A 20,763-nucleotide genomic window follows, 5' to 3' on the forward strand; every position below is an offset into this window, starting at 1 on the left:
CATCAGGTGGTGGTTGGGCCACAATTGTGGGGTTACCGTAATGATAGAGGTTTCGCAGTTTAGGTCAGCCACCCATTCTAAGGTTCTTACTTTGACGTGGGTTGGTAGCGATACTCTTTGGGTCGATCCTTGTTCTAATAGGATGCTAGCTACTGCATGCGCATTTTTGTCCGCAGGATCATTTAATCCAAGGTTAAAGTCGCCCAGTAATAATATTTGTGAGGACTCTTTAGTGTTGTTAGCAATAATGCTGGATATATCCTCCTTGAAGGTGCCGATAGGGCTGGGGCTCTCTATAGTAGATAAATAGTTAAGGTGCAGCAGTTTGAGATTGGGAGTTTGGCAGTGAGCATTTTGCACAATTTGAGTGGAGCTGATGGCATGAGTCTTATAGTGAAGTTGGCTTTAGCTATGAGGGCTAAGCCGCCTCCTCTGGTATTAGATCTATCTGCTCTGAGTATTTGGTAGTTATCAGGAACTGCTAACGTGAGGGATGGGTCAGCTGCGTCATGCAGCCATGACTCTGTGGCAGCTAGAATGTCAAGGTCATCTGTGGAGATGAGGTCAGCTATTTCGGTCGCATGTGCCACTAGTGATCTAGCGTTGTTTAAGTCTTGGCAATATAGAAGAAGTTGTCAGGTCAATGGTTGTATCGACGGAGAGCAGAGTCTCCAATTTCCTCCTGAATGTGACATTAACAAGTTTCATTCTTAGATGAGCAGGTAGAGAGTTCCAAATGTTACATGCAGAATGGGTAACGGTTTTCCATACATTCTTGCCTTCCAGTATTTAGGAACAGCTAAAGATTAAGGGCCTCATTCCATGTTTGGTAGTAGTTTGGTGGTAAATACCCTGAATTACTGCTAGAATCGGCCACCATTACCGACACTTGTTCCCATGGATTTACCACTGGATTACAAGTGGTGCTAGACAGTTTAAATCCCCATTTTGTCCATAGAACTTCTTGTAGATTTTTGCCAGATTAACTGCTGGCAGAATTACCACATGGTAAATCTTCCTACTTTTGGAGGTAAACTAGAGGATTTATTTGCTGCAACAAGCTGGAGGTGAAGCTGCCACTTTTCCTGAAAGAAAACAGCAGATTTACCATAAAGTAATTCTGCTGGCAATATCCACTAAAAATGATAATTAGGTGGTGTGTGAAATTGGCAGTAATCCCGTTACCAAAAAAACAAACATTGGCAAAGCCAATAGTTTTGGTGTTTACCTCTGTTATTTACATTTTGCATTTATAGGCACCAGCGTGCAAGGAGAAGAGGCTAAGTTTCAAAGGAGGATGCGATATGGGGTATGGATCTGCAAGAGAATGAGAAGGAAGGAGAATAGATCAAGCTAGGAAACAATTCAGCGTGCCATCGATGATGAGCAAAAAGGAAATATGAGCAAGAAAGATTGACAGTGAGGGGTCAGAAATACAGTGCAAGTGTGAGAGGAAGGATGGGAGAGGGAAGAGAGTGGGGATGTGGTGGGTGGGGTGTTATAGAGGGAGTTGGGTGGGGATAGAGAGAGTCGGGTGGGGTAAAGAGAGTGGGGGTATGGAGAGGTGGGTGAGTGGGGTTAGAGAGGGTGGAGGTAGAGTGGATGGGTAGAGAGAGTGTGGTAGGGTGGGTGGCAGTAGACTGTGTGGTAGTAGGGTGGGTCAGTAGAGCAATTTGAGTTAGGGTGGGGGGATAGAGAGAGTGTAGGTAGGGTGTATGGGTGGAGGTAGAAAGAATGGAGCTAGGGTGGGTGGGTATAGAGAGAGTGGCGATAGAGTGGAGGTAGGGTGGTTGGCTGGGTGCACAGAGAGTCGAGGTAGAGTGGTTGGGCAGGGGTAGAGACAGTGAGGGTAGGGTGGGTGTAGGGATCGGGGGTAGGTTTGGTAGGTAGGGGTACATATCCAGATCCGGGGCTGAGAGAAATGGGTAGAGAAAGTGGGGGTAGAGTGAGTGGGTGACGAAAGAGAGAGTGGAGGTAGAGTGGGTGGGGTTAGAGAGATTTGAGGTAAGATGGGTGGGGTTAGAGAGAGTGGGGGTAGAGATAGTTGGGCTAGGGTGGTTGGACATAGAGAGAGTGGGGGTAGAGTGAGTGGGTCTATGGCAGGAAGGTGAGGGTAAAGAAAGGGGGATGAGTGGGAGTAGAGAGAGTGGAGTTAGAGTGGGTGGATGGAGTAAAGCAAGTGGGGGTAGGGTGAGTGGCTATAGAGAGAGTGGGGTTTGGGTTGGTTGGTTAGAGATAGTCGAGTTAGGGTGGGTGGGGATAAAGAAAGTAGAAGTAGGGTGGGTGGGGGTACAGAGAGTGGAGCTAGGGTATGTGGGTGAGGATAGGGAGAGTGGCAGCAGGGTGGGTGGGGTAGTGAGAGTGGCAGTTACTTGGGTGTTTGGGTGAAGAGAGAGAGGAGGTAGTGTGGGTGGGGTCATAAAGTGTGTAGGTAGGGTGGGCGGAAATTGAAAGAGTGGGGGTAGGGTGGGTGAGGTTATAGAGAGTGGGGTTTGGTGGGTGGGGGTGGAGAGAGTGGGATTATTTGGTAGAAAGAGTGGGAATAGAGTTGGTTGGTTAGAGATAGTGGAGTTAGAGTGGGTGGGGATAGAGAAAGTGGAGGTACAGTGGGTTGGGGAACAGAGAGTGGAGGTAGGGTATGTGGGTGGGGATAGAGCAAGTGGAGGCATGGTGGGTGGGTAGATGGAGTGGAGGTAGGTTGGGTGTTTGAGGGAAGTGAGAGTGGCAGTAGGGTTGGTGGGGGTAGAGAGAGTGGGGGTATTGTTAGTAGGGTAGGTGGATGGGGGTAGAGAGACTGGGGGTATTGGTAGTAGGGTGGGTGGATGGGGTAGAGAGAGTGGGGGTATTGGTAGTAGGGTGGGTGGATGGGGTAGAGAGTGGGGGTATTGGTAGTAGGGTGGGTGGATGGGGGTAGAGAGAGTGGGGGTAGGGTAGGTTGGTAGGGGTAGAGAGTAGGGGTAGTTTGGGTGGGAGGGGTAGATACAGCTGGGGTAGTGTGGGTATGATAGAGAGTCATGGAAGGGTGAGTGGGTGGGGGTTCGAGAGCATGGGGTTAGGGTGTGTGGGTGTGGTTGTAGAGAAAGGAGATATGGTCTTTGGGTGTGTTGTGATGCACTTATTGTGTCCAAGCCAGGCAAAAAGGTTCAAGCTAAGAAAGACCTATTAGTAAGTGCTGCAGTGTGAGCAGTTTGAGTTTTACACAGCAGAATGCGCATGTTTCACTTGTAGTTATCTGTGACACAAATTAGATGTATCAAATAGCAACACAGAATGAGCAGCGCATCTATTATTGTTGCAGTTGCAGGGGGTATAGATATAGCAGTGCATTATAGGCCTAGTGTTTAGAAGTAATACATTTTGTTATGTCTTGTGAACAGTGTGAGATTGGAGTTGAAGAAGGTGGTAAGAGAGAAGATAGAATCAAAAAAGCTATGTAGTCAATGCAAGGTCAGCGGGTCAACATGTCAAGAGTGCCACCAAAATGGATCTCTAGTCCTAAACCACCATGAACAGAATGAAGGTCCTGATGTGGAGCTGTGACTCTGTTTAGTTCAGTCCCGAGACAAATTTCCTTTTCATCCCCCGAGAGAGAAGCAGAGGTCAGAGGCACCCACGCTGCACAGATGCATGTTAAATGTATCCAGCCACAGAGTTTGAAGGCATTGGGAAAGGAATGTTAGAAGTGGAGAGGGAAGGTAAGGATGTGCCGTTTGAAGAATAAATGCATGAGAACAGGGCACACGTGTTTGTGATGCCAACAGGCAGGGGTGAAGATTTAGAGTACTACTACTCTCACCCAAGAAGCAGCCATCCGATTTGAATTACAAGCAGATGCCTAACCAAAGTAAATACATCCCTGAAAATCAGACTCAAGAGTGGTGCCGTGGTCATGTAATTACTGAGCACCCAGAGTTTAAAGGAGCCAAGGGGGGAGCCGTGACTGGAATGCATTGTGATTTGAGATAGGTGGAGCAGGGGTGATGCCAACAAAATTAGTACAAGGTCAAGGGTGCAGCTTGTGTCTGCCACAGCGTCTGGTATAATGAGAAGGCCAATTGTCTTATAAAAGCAGAGTTGGCCTTGCCATCCTCACTATGAACGTGCCTGCGTCAGAGGGGTGATCATCGTATATTAGTATTCAATAGTGATAATGTAGTGGACCATGTGTATAGGGGAATGGGCTAAGATAAGGCGTGGCCAATCAGTCCAGGGAAAATAGGGGGTATAAGTATGTCATATAGGTGGTAGCCAATGAGAGTGATGGGATGGATTTTGCAACCTATGTATGGAAATGTGTGTTTTTCTGCTACATAACCTGTAACTTCTTGGACCGTCTTAGACCTTTTTGCATGTAATAAACCTTGTTTTCCCTTTCAAAGTGTTGCAGTAGTTATTTGGCCTTTGGATTCTTTTTTATTGTATAGGTTTTGGGTCATGACTTTCTTTAAAGGTGGGATAGAGACAGTGGGGATAGGGTGGGTGAGTGAGTGTGGGAAGAGAGAGTGGATGTATGGTGGGTGTAGGTAGAATGGCTGGGGGTAGTGTAGGTGGCTGGGAGTAGAGAGGGTTAGGTTAGGATGGATGTGGGTAAAAAGGGTAAAAAGGGTGGGGGTAGCAGGTTTGGGTGGATGAGTAAAGTTAGACAGGGTGGGGTTAAGATGGGTGGGGAAGAGAGAGTCGGAATTGGGTGGGTGAGGGTAGAGAGGGTGGATAGTGGTGGATGAGTCATTGGGGTTAGAGAGAATGGGGAGGGTGGGAGATGGTAGTTGGTTGGGGGCAAAAAACATGAAGAACAAAGACTGTTGTGCCAAGAGATCCAAGCTACACCTCACTGATGATGTTCAATGAGGCCGAAACATATTTGGGGTTGATTGTGGAGTCATGATATGATATGATATTTTATTTATATCGCGCTCAATGCAAAAGTGTTTCAGAGCGTGACCAAGCAAAGGGAGTTGAACAAGGGAGAGAAACAACAGCGATTTTACTAGGCCCAGTGACATTAAGAACGCGAAAGTGCAAGGAAAAGGGAAAAGCAGGAAAGTGTGAGGAAGAGGGAGGAGGGGAAAGTGTGGCACAAAGGAGAGAACAGATTAAATAATAAATGCAGTAAATAAATAAATGCAATGAATAAATTAAATAAATACAGGCAGAAGCAAGTGCATAATTTGTCAGACAGGCTGTGCATGAATAAGTGCAGAAGAAAAGTGGGGTAACTGCATGGGTGCAGATGCAGATCCAGTGCAAGGGATGGCTCAGGAGGCTGTGCAGGAGGATGAGCAGGTACCTGGGCCTGAAGGACAAAGGGTGGCCAGGAGCATGATGCTTAGAGAGAAACAGATCAGCAGGGGAGAGGAGGGGCAAAGGCAGAGGCGAAGAGGAAGGTCTTGAGGTGCTTCCGGAACCGGAGATGGTTTTCCTCAAGTTTCAAGGTGGCAGGGAGGCTATTCCAAAGACCCCTGCTCCATTTGCAGAAGGTATGAGACCTTGCAGTTAGGGCTTGACTGACCCTTTTAGGGTTCGACAAAGATTGATTTGCATATGGTATTTCCCCTTCTGTAATGGAATGGCAGGTTATGGGCTTGGACACAATCAGCCCCAAACATAGAGGAGAAAATCTGGAACTGCTTGTATGCCAAAAAAAACACCACATCTAATTTTCTGCATGGAAAAACAAACAAAAGGTCTTAACATTCATCATGAACTAAATGATTATTGAATTCTTATTGAATTCATTTAGATGCCAAAGTCTTAGAAATTTAGTACTGTAATACATTTGTTAAACATGTTCGAGCAGAAGATGCTGCTAGTAACGTTGTTCAAACTGTTTCTCATGCCTTTTAATCTTAGAATACAGACCTTACAGTAATTCTCACATTCCCTTTTTTCTTTTTCTTTCTTTTATTGATGTATACTAAACCGGCACCAGAATAAATGACTGTAATCCGTGTTTATATAAACAGAGATTTCAATAGAGTTTCTGCATTGCTTTATATGTGACTCGGCTTTCTCTTTCATTAATAAAACCATTGAATCAACAGCTAATAAAACAGTTGAAATTATGTGAATCGTTAGCTTCATGAATATTTGCCAAATTTTAACAGAAAATTTTTTTTCTCAGAACAAGTAGAGTCTTTCCAAGATCCTACCTGCCATTTACAGAGCTCCTTCCTCTTCTCCCCAGCAACCTCCATCGTGCCAGTCTTCCACCTTTGTTGTGCATTTCTGGGGGTAAGGATTCTGAATTGAGTGACAATTTTTTATTTGTTGCGAGCGACCTTCATTCTGCTCTGGTATTACTTATTGTGATCGTGCCTGCGTTGGTTTGGACTTGTAAGGCCAGCATGTTGCATTCTGCAAATTACCCACTTTTTCCATCAAATATACAGTATTGCCTGGTGCCTCCCTGCCTGCAGGCCATCCAAGATGGCCGTTCCTCTTTGCATTTGGAAATCGGTTTCCTTACTCTGGGCCAGCTCCTGCCCCCCTCTCCCATTGATTGCCTTGGCCCCTTAAGCCAATGGCTGCAAACGGGTGGCAGTAGCCAGCCACTACTGTAAGTGATTTCAACCTAGCACTCCACCTAAGTCAATGCCTAGGGTGTGATGCACAGCTGGATCCCTTAATCATATATTTGTGTGTAGAAGTTCTTTTATTTCTGAATGATGTACCCTTATATCACGCCCCTCTCTTTGAATCCCCCTGGTCTCACTGAACCAAGAAGTAGGTTTTTTTGCAAAGTTAAACGATTTATTTTATGAATTGAACAAGATATATGTCACACTTTTATGAATTTGAACAATATCTAGATATCACACTATTAATATTTATACAATGATCAGCATTGGGTGATATCACAACAATCAACAATCGCTTTAATCAGAATGAGTATGGATAAGAAAAATAATGCAGCATGGAATAATACTTGATATGGATAGGAAAACAATGCAGCATGGAATAATACTTGATGTGGGTTCAATCAAATGCAATGTCACTCTTTCCCCCTTATACTACTCAATCCCCCCTAATATGCAATATAGAGATGGAAGAAGAGAAAACAGGTTTCAGGAATATACAATTTCAACCAATACAGTTTCAATCCCAGTCCCCTGCCGCCCCCCAGCAAGCAAAGAGAAACAGGAATGATTTCAAAACAGGTCAAATGCCTTTGAATGTGGTTTTGAATGAATGGGAAAAACACAGAAAAATGGATTTAAATCACTAAATTGGAATCAAAACCAGTGGGAACCGCTTTGTATAGTTTCAGCTAAACACTAGCAATGATGACTGAATAAATAGCAGATTGAAAACTGAATACTGAGGTCGGATGCAAAGAATAGCAGTTTTACATATGATGAAACTGAGCCAAATGCAAATCCTTGGTGAACTTTTAAACGCGGGAGAAACGCGATTGTGGCAAATCTATGAGGAGTTACAGAGGTTTTAGTAGAGGTCAATTTTTCTCAGAAAGAGTCAACATTTTCAAATGAAAGATGCGCTTTTGAAATTAAAACCAGATATTCTTTTCACTAAGGAGGGTATGAAGATGCAAGATACCCAACGGACAGCCACCAGAACAGCAGCGCTTCTGCTCTGACTTTTACTCGCCAAGACACTTGTCTTTCTTCAGCAAATATATTAGCACAAAGATTAATTTATCACTACAATTAACAAAGGACTATATGGATGAGGGAACGATTCAGAAAAACAAGAAAGAGATTCTACAATACAGTTCTGGATATGATAGAATGGTTTTGGATTGGATTACTGAAGGATAAGAGATTGGCTATGGACAATTCTATGCTAGATACTCACAACCATGGTTTGGAATAGGCCCGTCAGGATCTGGTCAAAGGGTTCTGGACTGGAATTCTGCTAGCCCACCGGACAGGATTCAGGCACCGGTTCTGCACTCAGCACAGCACTCTCGTCTCTGCACGGCCTCCAGACTGGATCTGACGGGTTGGTTCTGGGTTACAGCTATCGGGTTACAGCTCTGCTCTACTGGTTTGACAGTTTTTCGCACTTTTGGTTGGTTACCCTGTGTCAGATCTGTCCACATTTTTCTCCATAGATGCGCATGACATCTGGGCATAATCCTGTGACGTTTCATATTTCTGGCATTTTCACAATTGCTACAACATCCAAATTTCGGTAACGCTGTCTCTGAACATCGCACAGAGCTCAGAGTAGTTTCAAACGGTGAGCAGCATTTTCATATTAACAACCTCTAATTTACAGATTTTTACAAATTGTTCACAGTTTTCTATGAGTCTTTTTTCAAAAAGATATTTTCTTGTAATCTAAGATACACAAATCTGTCTGGCCCCGCCTCCATGTTTTGCTGGGCCCAGAGCACTCCCAGGCTCCCTTCCTGCTGGCAGTTGTTTTCTGTTGACAGTTGAATCTGCATATCTTTTCAATCAAGGGAGTATTTTGTCTCTCCTCAGATCAACAGCCCAAAATACCTCCCACCTACATTAACAACTCAATGAGATTTTCTGAGCAGAGAGCAGGGGGAAGATGCCTTAGTTTGGAGAAAACTGTGAAATGTGCCTTTGAAGTACTGTGGCTAACATTAGTTCACTTTTAAAACCCCTTGTTTAAAATTGTTTTTTCTAAATAAACTTACATTTTCAACAAATATACACACAGATCTCATAATTCCAGTCTTTTTCAAATAACGAGATTGAATAGTAGCAACCTATATTGCTTTTGATGGAAAGTCTCTTCTTTTCCACAATTTGATCTTAATGTACAAGTTTAACTAACAGTATAAGTAAATGACAACTCTGACACAGGCGGGCTGTGGTACTGCGCCCATATCTGACAGATTCTATCAAGGCAAGCATCTTTTTCAATGTGGATTTTCTCATGATGAAATGTACTTCTCCTGACATTGTGCTTAGATGGATTCTTTAAATAAAGTGATGTTTAACACCCAACAAGGATGTTGGATCTATTCTGATGTTTGGCAACCATGATTTTGCACTTTCAACAGCAAAGGAAAACGGATTTTAAAGCACTTCTGGGCTTTTCTGGCAATGCAACACTGCCCTTTCAAATAGTTCCATTTCACTCTGTAGGCAGCCCAATGACAGGTTTTGGTAGTGTGGTCTCCTGTTCTACCATTGACATAGGCAAATGGATTGGCAGCCTATTTTTCAGGTTTCCCTGCGCACTTCTCAGAGATTTTTAGCACACAGAGCTTTTTGGCGGCCATCCTGTTGTTTCTGATGAAAGCAGCACACATTGATGTTGCAAAGCCTAGTGGGTCAGAACATCCCATGCTACCATCTAAGGACTACAAAGAATGCCCCTGTCTGCTCCCAATATGCTTCCCACTATCCCAGCCCCCTTCTGGTTGCCTGTGTGGTCTTTATGCTGCTCCTTGCCCCCATCTGGTTGCCTGTGTGGTGTGTGTGCTGCTCCATGCTCCCCCCTCTGGTTGCCTGCATGGTCTGTGTGCTGCTCCTTGCCCCACCTCTGGTTGCCTGCGTGGTCTGTGTGCTGCTCCTTGCCCCCCTCTGGTTGTCTGTGTGGTCTGTGGGCTGCTCCTTGCCCCCCTCTGGCTGCCTGCATGGTCTCTGTGCTGCTACTTGCCCCCCCAGTTGCCTGTGTGGTCTGTGTGATGCTCTTTGCCCCCCTCTGGTTGCCCGCATGGTCTGGATGCTGCCCCTTGCGCCCCTCTGGTTGCCTGTGTGGTCTGTGTACTGCTCGTTGCCCCCTCTGGTTGCCTGCGTGGACTCTTTGCTCTTCCTTACCCCCCTCTGGTTGCCTGCATGGTCTGTGCGCTGCTCCTTGCCCTCCTCTCTGGTGGCCTGTGTGGTCTGTGTGCTGCTCTTTGCCCCCCCTCGGGTTGCCTGCATGGTCTGTGTGCTGCTGCTTTTCCCCCTCTGGTTGCCTGCATGGCCTGTGTGTTGCTCCTTGCCCCCCTCTGGTTGCCTGCATGGACTATGTGCTTCTCCTTGCCCTCCCTCTGGTTGCCTGCATGGCCTGTGTGCTGCTCCTTGAACTCCCCTCTGATTGCCTGTGTGGGCTCTGTGTTGCTCCTTGCCCCCCTCTGGGTGCCTGTGTGGACTTTGTGCTGCTCCTTGCTTGCCTCCACCTGTGGTTGCTTGCGTGGTCTGTGTGCTGCTCCTTGCCCCTCTGGTTGCAGGTGTGGTCTGTTTGCTGCTCCTTGCCCCCCCCTTATTGCCTGCTTCGTCTCTGTGCTGTTCCTTGCCCCCCACTGGTTGGCTCCGTGGTCTGTGTGCTGCTCCTCGCCCCCTTTTTCGTATACATGTTCGCATGTTTGCTTGAACGCCTTCCATCCTGCTCTCCTCTCCACCTCTGTAAACCCTCTCCCTCAACCCCCCCATACATCAAATCCTTCTGGAGTTGGTCTTGACACATTATTATTTAGCCTAGTTCACGTCTGGCCCTGTGTTGCTTGCATTTAGCCTGGTTCAATTCTGGCCTGCTGTTTCATGCATTTAGCTTACTTCACACCTGACCGTGTTTGTTGTGCAAACCTATTGTGTCATTTTCACTGCCCCCCTCCCTTTCATGTCTGTGATCTCTGTTTTGCCTCTCTGTTTTCCTGTCCGCCTTCCCCTCCCCACCCCTCTTGCTTGCCTCTTCTTCTCTTTCATTACACTCACCTCTACTCAGTTTTCTTCCCTTCTCACCATCCTCCACTCTCCCTTTTGCCCCGTCCCTTGCTATATTAGTGCACTTACTCTATCCAAAATTGCCATTTCACCTAGTACGATTGTAGCTGTCTGTCTTCCTTCCCCTCCCTCCTTGTTCTTCCTTCCCTACAGTACTATCTGAAATGTCATCAGGCCTAGTACGATTGCTGCTTGTGTTCTTCTCCTTCTCCTCCCCCTTAACTCTTGTTTATTCCAGCACTACATCAATTGTCGTTAGGCATAATAAGATAGCCGCTTGCCTGTCTCATTCTCCTTCCCTCTCACCCTCCCCTCTTTTATTGTCAACTGCACTTGCACTATTATGGCTAGGCTGAGTATGATAGTTATTTCTCATTCTTAGGTGTATCAAGGACCTGTAAGAATGTCACTGTATTTTCCCTTGTTCCCTCCCTGCCTTGAAGTGCTTTGAAACACATTATGTATAGGCTCGTATAAATAAACAATCAATAAAATTCAATTCAATTCAATACCTTGATGTCATCCTGTCCACATTGGATTGACAGGGCACCCGCGAGAAGCTAAGACATCCAACCGGCACTACATTTTCATCCACAAACCGGGAGAACAAATTATTTAAAACATATATGGTGCATTGAGTAGGTGAACACCGGACTAAGCTCCCTTATAAATTAAAACATTAAGTTACAAAGCTCATATGTCAAGATATGTTAAAAATGACAATTTTGACTTGAAAATCCTCAGCAACATGCACATCTGGAAAATGCTTAAATTTCTAGTCTGCTAATAAAAAGTTATCCTGTTACAAGTAAAGACTTTGCAATATGGCACCTCTCATTCACTCAATGCTTGATCAACAACGACGTAAACAAGATGATGTCCTTGCACTAACGTTCAAATCAACATGACCTCTGTGTCAAACCACAAATTCAAACCAGCAGACAGTGTTGATCTACATAACACATGGGGGGTAATTCATGAAATCAAGCGCAGAAATGGCAAACGCTGCTGGCGCACAGCGTGCACGTGCGACAGCTTGCGCCAGCCGCCTGCGCCAAAACCCATCTTGACGCACAGCATATTAATGGATTTTCATATCCATAACCAGCCGTGGCGCAGAGTGGGACAGCGACCCTGCAGCAGCGCCAGTTATGCCCCCAACAATGCCCCGTGCACCAAAAACATCGCATAAATCCCCTACATGGCGCAAACCAGTATACAGCCCCCCAACTACGAAAACGCACTAAAAACGCCACACAGCCATCACGTGCCAGCAAAATCGCATGTAAAACTCCCTGCGCACCCCTCAGAATACGCATACCCCGCTTGCGCCAGCGAAATCGCATGGAAAACTCCCCGCACCCCCCCTCTAAATACACGTACCCCGATCGCGCCAGCGAAATCTCATGGAAAACACCCTGTGCACCCCTCGGAATACGTGTACCTCGCTAGTGCCAGCGGAATCGCGTGGAAAACTCCCCGTGCACCCCTCTGAACATGCATACCCCCGCTCGCGCCAGCAAAATCACGTGGAGAACTCCCTGCGCACCCCTCGGAATACGCACAGCCCGTTCATGCCAGCAAAATCGTGTTAAAAACACCCTGCGCACGCCTCGGAATATGCATACGTCGCTCATGCCTGCAAAATCGCGTGTAAAACTCCCCGCGCACCCATCTGATAATGCGTAACACGTGTAAAACTCCTTGCGCACCCCTCTGAATACGCGTACCCCGCTAGCGCCAGCGAAATCACATGGAAAACTCCCCATGCACCCCTCTGAATACATGTATCTGCTCACGCCAGCGAAATTGCGTGGAAAAAGTCCCCCCTGTGGTGTAGGTTGCCTGCGGAGCATGCCCAGGGGCAAAGGGCTGCCTGCGGGGCATGCCCAGGGGTGAAGGGCTGCCTGCGGACCATGCCCAGGGGTGAAGGCCTGCCTGCGGGGCATGCCCAGGGTTGATGGGCTGCCTGCGAAGCATACCCTGGGGTGAAGGACTGCCTACAGGGCATGCCCGGGGGTGATGGGCTGCCTGCAGGGCATGGTCAGGGTGGATGGGCTGCCTGTGGGGCATGCCCAGGGGTGGTGGGCTGCCTGCGGGGCATGCCCAGGGTGGATGGGCTGCTAGCATGTATACTGGGGGTGCGTGTGGAGTTTTAAACGTGATTGGCCTGGTGGGAGTGGGGTATGTGTATTCCGAGGGGTGCGCGGGTACTTTTACATACGATTGGCCTGGCTTGAGTGGGGTATGTGCATTCCAGGGGTGTGCATGGAGTTTTACACACGGTTGGCCTGGCTTGAGTGGGGTATGTGCATTCCAGGGGTGTGCATGGAGTTTTACACACGATTGGCCAGGCGCGAGTGGGGTACGTGTATTCCGAGGCCCCGACTCATGTCCCCCAGCCCACCCCCAGTGATGGCAACCTGCCTGCAGGCCCCGACTCATGTCCCCCAGCCCACCCCCAGTGACGGCAACCTGCCTGCAGGCCCTGACTCATGTCCCACAGCCCACCCCCAGTGACGGCAACCTGCCAGCAGGCCCCGACTCATGTCCCCCAGCCCACCCCCAGTGATGGCAACCTGCCAGCAGGCCCCCGACTCATGTCCCCCAGCCCACCCCCAGTGACAGCAACCTGCCAGCAGGCCCGGACTCATGTCCCCCACCACACTCCCAGTGACGGCAACCTGCCAGCAGGCCCCCGACACATGGCCCACCAAACAACATGTCATAACGAAACAGACCCATAGCCTTAATGCCAACCCAAATCTCCCCTTCCCCCCAGTACAAGCACACAACCATCCACTGCACCCACTCCCAAATTATCCATGCCATGAGAGTCTTAAAAGAACCAGCATGGCCATGCATGAATGTACAACATAGCCACACAGTGGCAACACATGACTGAGACAATACTCAGAGACATGCAAAAAACCAATGAGAGTACACAACACCAATAATGAAGATATATGAAATGTATTCAAAAACGTAATGAAATAACATAATGAAATTTAAAATTTGCAAATGAAGAAATAATGAAAGCAAAAAATAAAAAATAAAATCCAATGTAAAACAAAAATCCACAATAGGAAAATAGAAAAGTGGTCCATTGCCAATGTCCATATAAAGTACGTCAAAAATAAATAAACCATTGATTCATGGGATGTCCAAAGAAAGACAGTATGTACAAGTCCGGAACTATATACAATGGAAGTCCAAAGGGTCCATGATCCACAAACAAAAGGAAACCTACAAAAAAAGTCCTATGAATAAAACACTATACACAGAGTGGAGCAATGTCCATGAACTCCAAATAAAAATATAAAACAAAGGAAACCTAACCCTAAAGAACTATGCACAAAGGCGGCGGGCAAGTCCTACGGCTCACTTTTTGATGTTCCGGGCCAGGGCATCATCGAACTCCACATCGATGTTCCGGAGGCCGGCCCCTTCCCTGGCCTCGAGGTCTTGCAGGGATGCAGCCATGGCCTCCTCCAACTTCCTACAAGTTGCCTCAACGCACTCAGCCTGCCTCAATGCCCTGCGCATGGAGTTCTCCGCCCTGACCATAGTGAGCCGTGCCTCCTCCGCCAGCCGCCGCTCCGCATCTATCTGCTGGCCCAACTGCTGCCACATGGAAGACACTCCCAATCCTGGGTCCTCCTGCCCTCTGGCTGATGTCTGCCCCTGTGATGTTGATGGCCCTAAGCCATCATCGTTCCCACCCTGAGCCTGCTGCTACCTCCAATGCAAATGCCTCTGGCACCACAACGGCCTCCAGGCTGATGGGATCCTCTGGGGCCGCCGTGCACGTGCCCTGCACGATGACGCCTGTACGTCCTCCATCTGCTGGGGTCCAGTTGGTGGGGTGGCCACCCCTGCTGGACTTCCGACTCCCGACTGTGGCAGGGATGTGTCCTCCACCAGCCTGGCCGCTGGCTCAGGGTTAGCTCCACAGGATGTCCATGTGATACTTGGGTGGGAAGATGGCACGGAGGACGACTGGCGCATAGGGGGTTCAGTTGAGGAGGGGGTCGCAAGGTGTTCCAGCACACGGATGAACCCAGTGCCGACGACCTGTCCTAGTAGGTCGACGCGGCCAATGAGGGATCCGAAATGACGTGCATTGTCCTGACGAGAACCCTGCACGTCATCCCGAATCCCACGTTGGCGCAACGCCATCCCAGCTAGGATAGGCTCAATACGGTCACGGATTGAAACGTCCGCAGGGAGAGGAATCCCAGTTGTTGTACGCGCATCCCCTCCTGGAAAACGGGTCTTTACGGAGGCATCCCTGCTGGTGCCGGATGATGCAGTCACAGGATTGGGGACAGGATTACACACAGGCACTTCGGCGGCGACCTGTGCTGCCTCCTGTCCCTGCCCCTGGACTGCACCACTAGCACCAGTGGAATCACCCCTCCAGGCCCCATGCATGGCCCTTCCGCAGCCTCCTCCTCACCCAAACCCCCCACTAACCTGGATGACTCCGTGCCATCTTCCTCCATAGGCCCCTGTGGGGGCTCAGCTGCCCCTACTGCTGCTGAGGAGTCCACCTCCAAATGCCGCCTCTTGGACGTACCCTCGGCAGCTACGGCCACGGACATAGCATCAGACTCCTCACTCCCCGAAGAGATGACAACCTGGGAGGGGAGCTGGGCCCTGCGTCTCCGACTGGTGGTGGGATCCCTGCCACTGTGCTCCGCAGCACTGTCTCCGCACTCTTCATCAGTTGATGCTGCAGACAGGGAGAGACAGAACACAGGCATCAGGGCACTGTACAATGTTCGTATACACACATGACAGTTGCACATGAGTGGCATTGTCAAACTTCACAGATGGCATCACACTCCCCAACACACATATCATTTGAACCCACACACAGGCACAAATTAACAGGAATGGCGCATCTGGCAGCAGCATCCATACACATACAACAGCATGAACATCCAAAGGTCAGCCAGACGTCACAAGCAACACGGGGAGTGCCAAACACATGCACACATGCCACCAGACAGACATGCATCTGTACATCTCCACCACCTGTCACAGCGCAATCACCGGCAACTATGTCACATCTGCCAATTGCCTCACCACATGTCTGTGTCACATGCATTCATGGCGTATCACAGTTGCACACATGTCAAACAAACACACATGTACACCGTGCACATGCATGAAGGTGGAACCAGCTTCCATGTGTCACACCCCACCATGGCATAGTACATACACAGAAATGCCAACATGTGAGCGTCTCCACGTGCATTTCTGCATCATGCTTTGGAACACATACACCACTGCTGTGCATCACACATGACTGGACTCACATGTGGCAGGCTCATGTCCCTGCACATACACATCCATACATCGGGCTTTCCAGACATATGTCCATGCTGCACACTCCTGGCACGCCTCAACATGCACTGCATCCAATCAGTACACATGGACACTTACTGCTCGACTCCGGATGGGTCTGCCTCTCAAGGACCTGGAGGTGAAGCGCTGGGCATATGCGTTCCAGGACCCTCATCTGGTCGTCGGTAAGGCGGACCCGGCGCCCCTCTGCATCGGCTGCATCCAAGAGGCCCCAGGCCTTCCTGAGGGTCTGGGACCTGAAGTCCTCCCAGCGCTTACGGACGGGTGGTATGTCGCGGGTTGCCACCCCCTCTGCATTGATGGCAACCATGATGTCCGTCCAGATTCTTCTCCCTCCATCCTTGTCGGCACGTGTTCTTCCGAAGAGGGCATCATGATGCACCAGGACTTGCGCTCCACCAGGATGCCAACCTCTCCTGTTGAGAAGCTGGCAGCCCTCTGCCCCTCTAGCTGGGGGTTGCTAGTGGTCTCCGATGGTGTTTCCCCTGGCATGACAACCCCCGAGGTAGGTGTGGGTGGGCAACTGGGTCCTGGTGCTGGGCTGTGGAGCAATGGAACTTCAGTCGGGAGTCTTCTGTTCCAGCAGGGGTGGTCACAGCAACTGGACCCCTACAGATGGCTGACGTGCAGGCACCAAATAGCAGGGCACGTGGCCAGCAGGCAGGTAGCAGCAGATGGCTGGTGGGAGTTGGCTCAGGGCTCTGAGGGGCAGGAAAATGCTCTTCGGGGCAGGAGCGTGGTCTTCCGTGTGTTGTCGCGTGGCCAGCTTGCTACGGAGTGATTTGGCACATGAAAAACAGCATGTTTTAATGAATTCCGAGGAAAAGGCCAATAGCGCGTTAGCGTGTAGGTGAAGTAACGTGCGCACGGGCATTTCCTTCGGCACGGGTTAAAGGTCCCACGTGGGTTTCCATCGCTCTGTATGTACTTTTCGTGGAGAGCGGTGTGTGTTTTTCCAGATGTTGGGGTTCACACACGATTACTTCACAGCGGCTACAGTGCGTACTTCTTCTTTGGCGTGGGTGTTGGCTACGCGTTCTTCTTCTACAAGCAAGGCAGACGGTGAGTCGCACACACTATTTTTCCCAATGCGGCTGTCCCTGTTTGTCGTGTACCCCTTTTTTTTGGGCATACTAGCCTGCGTGTTGATCACATACGCATTTATTGTGTTCCTGGCTGCCACAGCGTACTGCGTGTGTTTTTATACATGCACGTGGACTACAGGGGTCGCGTATCTCTTTTTCTTGCTTTTTTGGGATTCCTGAGCATTGCGTGACCCGTCATTTTTCCTAAGGGGCCACAGGCAACTTTGCAGGAGCACAGGGGTGCTGTTTGCATCACATACCTTGCCCCCCTCACCCAAGTTGCCCAGGACAATTGTTGTGTGCACCTCCCATTGGTACTAGTACATCTGTGCCATGGTTGGGAGGCCACAAAAGGTGAGGGGTGCCTCAGTTGGGCAGCCTCCACATGCCCTTTCCCCTCCCATGCGTAGCACCTGTGCGTAGCACCTGTGCGTGTGGTTGGGGGTGTGGGGGCACCACCATGTCCACCGGTACGCTCCGCCGTGTTGCAACATTGTGCAGGGCACATGCTGCCACAATGATCCTGCCCACCAGAGCGGTTAAGGGAGCAGAAGTGTGACTTGAGCACTCCAAATGTGCGCTCAAGTATGTCCCAGGTTGCAATATGGGCTGCTTTGTATCTTACCTGGGGTGGGGGGGTGGAGTGGTGGGGTTCCGTATTGGCATCATCATGTGGGTGCTCAGTTGGTAGACACTGTCCCCTGGGGAGGTGATAATGGTTGTCATTAGTTTGGTTTGTGTATGTGTCTGTGTGTGACATTCATGCATGTGCACAGGCATTTGTACTCACCAATGATCCATGTGTCGCCATGCTTCCCAGCTTCCAGTTCCCGGCTCAGGCTGGACATTCTGTTTATGAAACTGTCATGGGTGAACCAAGGATAGTTAGCATTGACAGAGGTGATGATCACCTGTGCATCGCATACTACCTGCACGTTGATAGTATGCCAGTGCTTGCGGTTGCGGTTGATATTCTCTTTGGCCCTAGGTGGACGTAGAGCCACATGGGTGCAATCTAGGGCACTGGGCACTTTCAGGAAGTGTGCCACCGTGTAAAAGTCCTGGACCATGGCCTGCCTTTCTGAGGGTGTTCTGGGCATGTATATGTGCCTGCGGACTGAGGGTCGCGCAGTCATGATTGCTAATACCTGGTGTAGGCAGCATGACTGTGTGGGCTGTGAGACTCCCCCCCCCACTATGGCAGTGGTCCACTGAAATGACCCAGTGGCCAAGAAATGCAGTACATTGAGCACCCTTTCCAAGGGGCTCAATGCTTGGGAGTACAAGGTGGGTGATATGAGGTCCTCTTCCCACTCCTGGACATGGTATAGGATGATATGAGGTGGAAACCTATACCTGCTATAGATCTGGGCATCAGGGACTCCAAAAAGGCTGGTCCTGGGCAAATAAATGTGGGGCCAGGCTATTCTCCTCCTCCTGCGGTGTCCCATGAACAGTGCTGCGAGAAATGGGACATTCAGCGTAGCTGTATGTACGTGTTTGTTGTTTGCGTGCATTTTTATACTGCGCGGGGATGCTTCTGCCTGCCTTCGTGTGGCGGACGTGTTTAGGCCTGTGCGTGTCTTTTGGCGTGCGCGGGTTTCCCCTATTGGATTCCATGAATATGTGTAGTTTGCGTGTGTGTCGGCGTTCTGTGTACTTCCCAGCAGTACTTCCCCAGTTACACCCTTATTTTCATGCATTGTTCCCCATTCCGCGTGTTCAGCCCCGTGTTCCGCCCCCTTTTTGGTGTGTGAGCTAACGTTGTGCTCTTTCACTGTGCAGGCGTTCGGGATGTTGCAGTGACGTGTTTGCGCCCGTGTAAACCACCCACGGATTTGGCGCACATCCCGGGGAAAACACGTTCAGGGCCTTCCATGAATCGCACGCGTGCGCTTGCTTTTTCACACTTGCGCCAGCTTGCACCACGAATTGCTGTGCACATTTGTTCCATGAATCGGCCCCATGGAGTTATCAGGAATGCACATGTTTCTTGAATCGTCAAGCATGCCTTCCAGCGCCATTTACTTGATATCTTTAGTGCAATTAGATAATTAAAATGCCCACTGCATTACATACATATTTTGTCACAGCACAAGCCTTTTACAAGTATATGTGTGAGAACATCCTCATTTGGTCTACATGCGCCATCATTGAATCTCAGAACAGTTGGCATATTGCCTATTTTGGAAACACGTTCTAAATTAAACACATCTCACAAAACAGGTTCCGCCAAATGCCACGTATCTATGTATTTTATCACTTTCAGGCCTACATAAATACTTCCCATTATGATCTATTTAATCACCAACATATCTTTACAATCTTGCAGATATGTATATACTAATGATAGGAATCCTCTGTTAACTACGAGTAATACTGAGACCAAACAATATATTTGGAATCACCTCTGTGATTCGTTCAATAAACATTACAGTTTGCTATTTAAAATTATATGATCTTATGAACCTTTCTGAGTTAATAATTATGGCCGAGAGGATAGCTCAGGGGCAACACGTTTGTCTTGGATGAAAGATAACACAGAACAATACAGGTTTGAATCCCAGTCCTGCACTCAGAGACTGGTCTCTGGTATTAAACATGTAATAAAAGATTAATTGAATCATAATTGCCTTACTTTACTTTAATTTAGAGAACTTTAAATATGAAGTGCTACCCACAGCATTCCATAACTAAATCCTGTCACTATATTATCTTAGAACACACACATTCATGTCCTCAAAAGCTGCCTCTCTGATATGAGCATCTAGATACCACCCACTTCCTCAAGCTCAACCCTTTCAAAATTGAATACTTCCTCCTCTGCCCACCTAGACACAAACCCAAACCTAGCCCTATGAAGAAGGAACTCAAAAGAACCCTTCACCATCAACCCCCACTTATACTTGCTCATCAAATGCTGTCACCAAAATATGCTCTACCACTACACATCTTATATATAAGATCAGACACATCCTTCCTCCTGATGACTTCAACAGTGCAAGCACTAGTTCTCTGCAAGCTGGACTATGTCAATGCTCTGCTCACTGAACTTCCAAGCACCAACCTCCCTGCAAGCTATAGATAACGCAGCAGAGGGATTAATCCTCCACCTACCCAAACATTCATATATCCCTCAGCTCCTCCAGCTCCCTCCCTGTATCCAAAATAATTTCCTTCAAAGGACAATGCATTGTTTTCATAACATCACCACAAGACCCTATCTTACATTCAGCTCAAACCCACCACCCACAGAAACACCAGACAAGCACACTTCTCCTACACATTACATTCTGGAAACTAACATGCACACATAAATCCAACCCACCATATGTCCTGTTTCCACTTTTCTATTCTAATCTTTCTATTCTATCCTATCATGAAAACATTTAGTAACCTCTGTTTCACCTCCCACCTTTTCAACCTTTGAAACTTGAAAGGCACCCTGAGGCGCTAATAAATAAATTGGACAGGTTGTATAAACATTGCCAACATAGTCTGTACATTAGTTAAACCTTGTTAAGTTTCTATTATTTGTCTTTGTTTCATTGGTATGGTAAATCAAGTTGTTTCATTTAAGTACATTTCAAGTATGCTGACTTATAATTTGGTAATGGTCGTATCTAGTGTCACAGGTATACCTGTTGTGGAAC

Source organism: Ambystoma mexicanum, chromosome 11 (genome assembly GCF_040938575.1).
Source record: "Ambystoma mexicanum isolate Mex_15411 chromosome 11, UKY_AmexF1_1, whole genome shotgun sequence".
Taxonomy (NCBI): Eukaryota; Metazoa; Chordata; class Amphibia; order Caudata; family Ambystomatidae; genus Ambystoma; species Ambystoma mexicanum.